The sequence below is a fragment of the Mytilus edulis genome, chromosome 12 (assembly GCF_963676685.1).
Source record: "Mytilus edulis chromosome 12, xbMytEdul2.2, whole genome shotgun sequence".
Taxonomy (NCBI): domain Eukaryota; kingdom Metazoa; phylum Mollusca; class Bivalvia; order Mytilida; family Mytilidae; genus Mytilus; species Mytilus edulis.
The window spans coordinates 72,075,838-72,082,068 of record NC_092355.1 but is presented as its reverse complement, the minus strand read 5'-3'; the positions used below and the strand labels follow the sequence as shown (position 1 = coordinate 72,082,068).

Below are 6,231 nucleotides of genomic sequence, written 5' to 3'. Positions count from 1 at the left end.
CATCATTGTTGTTCTTTGATTACAGGAATGTTTCACATTCAGTGTTGTGCTTTGATTACAGGAATGTTTCACATTCAGTGTTGTTCTCCTGATTACAGGAATGTTTCACATTCAGTGTTTTGTTCTTTTGATTACAGGAATGTTTCACATTCAGTGTTGTTCTTTGATTACAGGAATGTTTCACATTCAGTGTTGTTCTCTTGATTACAGGAATGTTTCACATTCAGTGTTGTTCTTTGATTACAGGAATGTTTCACATTCAGTGTTGTTCTTTGATTACAGGAATGTTTCACATTCAGTGTTGTTCTTTGATTACAGGAATGTTTCACATTCAGTGTTGTTCTTTGATTACAGGAATGTTTCACATTCAGTGTTGTTCTTTGATTACAGGAATGTTTCACATTCAGTGTTGTTCTTTTGATTACAGAAATATTTCACATCATTGTTGTTCTCTTGATTACAGGAATATAGTGATGTGCTTTGATTAAAATAATGTTTCACATTCAGTGTTGTTCTTTGATTACAGGAATGTTTCACATTCAGTGTTGTTCTCTTGATTACAGGAATATTTCACATCATTGTTGTTCTCTTGATTACAGAAATATTTCACATTCAGTGTTGTTCTCTTGATTACAGGAATGTTTCACATTCCGTGTTGTTCTTTGATTAAAGGAATGTTTCACATTCAGTGTTGTTCTTTGATTACAGGAATGTTTCACATTCAGTGTTGTTCTCTTGATTACAGGAATGTTTTACATTCAGTGTTGTTCTTTGAGTGTTGTTTTTATTAATGTTAGAAAGTAGTAACTAGTTTATACCGTTGTACTTTGATTACATATATGCTTCTCATTTAGTGTTGTGCTTTGAATCACAGGTATGTTTTACATTCAGTGTTGTGTAAACATTGTTATTTTTGAAGTATCTTATAGTTGGGTGTTTTATTCTGTTTATGCATGTTTTTACTGTCATGTTTTGAAGTGACTTTTAGTCATGTGTTTTATTCTGCTTATGTTCTTACTGTCATGTTTTGAAGTGACTTTTAGTCATGTGTTTTATTCTGCTTATGTTCTTACTGTCATGTTTTAAAGTGAATTATAGTTGTGTGTTTTATTTGGTTAATGTTGTATCTATCAAGTTTTGAAGTGACTAACAGGTGTGTTTTGTTGTTCAAGTTCTTGCTCTTGTGTTTTGAAGTGACTAACAGGTGTGTTTTGTTGTTCAAGTTCTTGCTCTTGTGTTTTGAAGTGACTAACAGGTGTGTTTTGTTGTTTAAGTTCTTGTTCTTGTGTTTTGAAGTGACTAACAGGTGTGTTTTGATGTTTAAGTTCTTGCTCTTGTGTTTTGAAGTGACTAACAGGTGTGTTTTGTTGTTTAAGTTCTTGCTCTTGTGTTTTGAAGTGACTAACAGGTGTGTTTTGTTGTTTAAGTTCTTGCTCTTGTGTTTTGAAGTAACTAATAGGTGTGTTTTGTTGTTTAAGTTCTTGCTCTTGTGTTTTGAAGTGACTAACAGGTGTGTTTTGTTGTTTAAGTTCTTGCTCTTGTGTTTTGAAGTGACTAACAGGTGTGTTTTGTTGTTTAAGTTCTTGCTCTTGTGTTTTGAAGTGACTAACAGGTGTGTTTTGTTGTTTAAGTTCTTGCTCTTGTGTTTTGAAGTGACTTATAGTTGTGTGTTTATTCTGTTAAAATTCTTATTGTCATGTTTTGTAGTGACTTATAGTTGTGTTTAAGTTATTTAAAGTACATGTTTTATACTGTTTATGTTCAACTGTCAGGTTTTAAAGTAACATGCAATTGTATTTCATTCTGTTACAATTTGCTGTATTTTGAAGTAACATGTAGTTATGTGATTTATATTGCTTAAGTAAGATCTACTATGTTCTGAAACTATCTGTAGGTGTATGCTTTTTTTACTGTACATAATTAATTTGCTCTAGTACTAATTTGGATGTTACTACTGTACCTAATGAGATGTTTTTACTTACATCTTGATAATCAATGTCTGCTTTATTCTCAAGACATTTTTTCACATCGTTTACATTTCCAGTCACAGCAGCTGTATGAAGTTTCTGTAAGTAAAAAATAGATTTTACATTTAATAGATTGTAATGAAAAATGAATGAAAGGGCTGTTAAATAAAGCAATAATTATTTATTCTCCTGCATGGCAAATAACTATATAAATCGTGGGTATCCTCACCTCAAATAAGTCATACTATCAAGCTTTTTTTATGGGAGCAGAGTGAATGAGTTCAGAGGTTTCATATTGTGTCGAGCAGTTGACAGTTTACAATATAAATATCATCAAAATGATGACAATCTGAAAATCGATTCAAAAGATAGTATTTGTGTATTTTGCATTATAGAAACAAATATTTTCTTTGTTTCACCAGTAAACTGGAAAATGACTTGATAAGTCGGGTCAAACTTATCAAAGTCGGTTCATTCATTATGCATTGTTATATTATTGGTGATATGTAGTTGTATTTGTCATTCATTAAAACCTTTAGTTGTCCCCTTGGTACTTTCTCATCATTTTCTTACTAATTTTATATCAGATAGTAGAAATACCACCATGCTTACTTATTGATAAAATTACATATGTAGAGTAAGACTGGATAAAAAGAGATGTTGATAATAAAATAAAGAGACAGTAACCTAACAAGAAAGCTAGACAAAGTGATGCCTCCACACTCCACTCTGAAGTAACTGTATTAAAACAAAGTCAATATATGACTTTCCTTGAGATATTATGGTGTCTGGGAGACACAAATTATCACATACATGTATTTTTGGTAAGAAAATGGAAATAAAAAGTCACATGACAATTGGCCTTAAATAGTAAATCTTACCGTATTCCAATTTTCCATTATAACCTAAAAATAGAAATAAAAACTATGTGTAGTTGTCATTGAGTTACAATTGTTAATGCCAGTTGAATATACATGATCCTTATGGACTTGTGAATTACTGACCTAATATTTTCAGATATGAATCTAATCCAAATACATGAAATACTAACATCTAAAAGACTATGTCCACTTTTCTGCACTATTTTGTGTCGCTCACCTGGTAAAAATATCACTAGCTTGCTAACTCAGTTTTTATATGCGCATACTGGTTACTCTTTGTGTTGCTGATAATTTTTGCAATTTACATATTTAACCTAATTCCTATACTGCTATAGTTTCTTAGTTAACAGCCAAAACTGCAAATATGAGTGCATACGCTGAAATTTCTCGCCTACTTTACTGACCATTTATGTTGATATTCCTAAATATAAAGTTTTACTACAAGTATCACATATATAAACTTAATATGATCAAATCAAAAATTAGGTCAAGGTTAGATAAACAAAGCCAGAAATACATGTAAACCTTACAATCATTCCATACACCAAATATAGTTGATCTTTTGCTAGTAGTATACAAGAAGCAGACAAAATCATTAAAATACTATATTGACCAAAGAACCATGAAAATTAAGTAAAGGTCAGATGATCCCTGTCAGACTGACATGTTCACCTTACAATCATTCCATACATCAAATAGAGTTGACCTATTGCATATAGTATTTTAAAAGAAACAAACTAAACAAAGAAAACTTCATAATGACCAATGAACCATGAAAATGAGGTCAACGTCAGATGATGCCTAGCAGTTGGACATGTACACCTTACAATCATTCCATGCACCAAATGCTTATTTCTGAGATATGGACTTGACCAAAAAACTTAACCTTGTCCACTAATCTGTGAAATGAGGTCAAGGTCAATTGAAAACTGTCCGACAGGCATGAGGACAGAAGTCGCAGGCAAAAACCTGTAAAAATCAATATTTCAGGGGCAATAACTCCAAAACTGGAAAATCTGAGTAAAAAGATCTCGTCATGCTGATCGTATTATAGTTTACACTTATAACCTATAGCTAGCTCCTATTTTTTTTAAATAACAGGCAAAAAGGGGAAAAAGTATCTTTCAGGGGCAATAACTCAAAAACACAAAATTTAAGTTGTTTACTTTAAAAATTTAGATCATAGATGATCGTTAATTGCATTTTTGCAGTAATCAGATATACCGCACGTTGCTATCCTTAACATGAAGAAAAACACCAGAGAAGGCCCAAAAATATATAGGTGGTGCTCCTGTCATTGGAAGGAACACAACACAGTTTTGTACACAAATATAGTGACACTAAACACGATGGGAAATTCATTTTAATAGATCTAAACATTTAGATACAAACCTGAAAATATTGTGCGCCACACTGGCGCTGACATTTGCAACTCTATCAGGGATGATTCCACTATAGAGGCCCCTCATGGGGGGGTCCTAGTAATCACATAATCACCATTTTTTTTGCCAATATAATCACATAATCATTAAATATTTGCTTATCTTTAGTAATCAAATAATCATAAACTAAAAATACAGTCCTAGGTAATCAAATAATCATGAAATATTTGGCTTAATAATCAAATAATCATTAAAAAAACGGCCAAGTAATCACATAATCAAAAACCCCATGTGGGCCCTCACTATATAGTTTAGGGCCGCTTAGCGGTCCCAAAAAAAATGTACATTAGGCCTAAAATAAAATTTCATTTGTTTGGCATTGCCGCCCGACCCACTGAAAAACTTGCCGCCCAAATAATTTTATTTGCGTTTCAGAAATTTTTTTATTTTTATTTAAAAAAATCGAAATTGTGCCGGAAATTGACCGTATCCGCCGAGTTTGTTCCTGGCTTTACTTATTTCAAATCACGATCTTAAAAGCGCTTGCCTTACACTGTATTGGGAGCAAACATTTAAATGACATGGAATAGAAAAAGTCTGCCAAAAGTAATGTCAAAGGGAAAACGGTACTATTTATTCTGCCATAGGCGACAATGTTAACATTTTCTAAATTTACCACTTTTTAAGATAAAAACCTGGATAAAACAGTTATATGTTGTGTTAGTACTTTATTATTCTGTTTTAAAAATTAAAGCCAAATAGTATCATGACCAACTTCCAACGGAGCTTGTTTATGTTATCCATGCCCACCGTCATTTTGCACCAAATTTATGAACATGATGAAATTTTGCAAGTCTTTTCGAATAATTCTCTAGAAAATATTTCAATAGGTTTTAAAATTTATATTGTAAATATACACACTGCAGTTATTCATAGATAAATAAAAAATATATTGTACCCTTACATCCAATCACAGCGCTCTTAATTTGACTTCCTTCACCTGCCTTGGGTACACAAAAGGCCAACCTAATGCTGGGAAAATTTAATACTACCGTTTTCCCCAAAGAGGCTGGCAGGGGAAGGCATCTCCTTATGCTGCAATGCATTGGTTAAGGGAGATGAATTTTATCAAAAATCAAATTTCAGCTATTCTTTGAAAGAAACGTTCTGAGAGACCTTGTAGAGGACTCAATTTTATCTTTAGTAAAGCAGAAACAGATGATTTCTGCTTGACTTTGTCGCTTCATGAGATAGAAGTTTTTCACCGGGACATCACGGAACAAATATGCGTGGCTCTTACATTTGTTGAACTTATTAAATATTTGAAATTTATCATTGACAAATTTTCCCTTGAACCAGAGAACAAAGTATCTACTATAGTCAGAACCACAATGATGCATTCAAGATAATTATGGCTGTAAGCACCAAAGCTTAAAGATCAAAATGATTTACAGGTTTATAGTAGTTTTGTAACAGTAGATGCTAGCCTGGAACAAAACATACATATTTTAAAGACTAGCATCTTGTGTCAATTGAAGTACTTCCCCCTTTTCTTGCCTTTCTTCTTAACACATAACATTCTTAAAACATAAAAGATACTGACAGAAACATATTTATAAATGTATCCAGTGTACTAGTGATGAATAAAATCCCCTCCTTTTCCACAATTCTAAGGGCTCATTAATGTATCTGTATTCATGTAATGCATGTCCAGATTTCTGTAAATCAAACAAGCATTACAACCTATAATTTATTTATCTGCAAAAATTGTCTGTCCTGCATATTTCCATTTTGAATTTATCATACGTTTTAAACCTATCCCTGAAAAACCTTGCACTTGGATAATATGAGTATAAACACCATGTCTATTTGTGCCAACCTTCCAAATTTTTAACATTTTGCTATCCTAATTTGGAACAGATCCTTTATCCTCAAAACTTATCAGGGGAAGTAGGCACGTTTGTATGGTAGTTCGTCACACCTTACATGTACATGTATGAT

General features: G+C 32.3%; 1 long non-coding RNA gene across 1 annotated transcript in view; it reads right to left on the bottom strand.

Moving 5' to 3' along the window:
• Positions 1-1,290: 1,290 nt before the first annotated feature.
• LOC139499076 (uncharacterized) overlaps positions 1,291-6,231 on the bottom strand; it is a 36,860-nt gene continuing 31,919 nt past the window's right edge. Inside the window, exons 4-5 of the long non-coding RNA XR_011658093.1 lie at positions 2,849-2,872; positions 1,291-2,066 (exon numbers count right to left, since the gene is read on the bottom strand). This is a non-coding gene — a long non-coding RNA (uncharacterized lncRNA). The remainder of the gene's footprint in view (positions 2,067-2,848; positions 2,873-6,231) is intronic.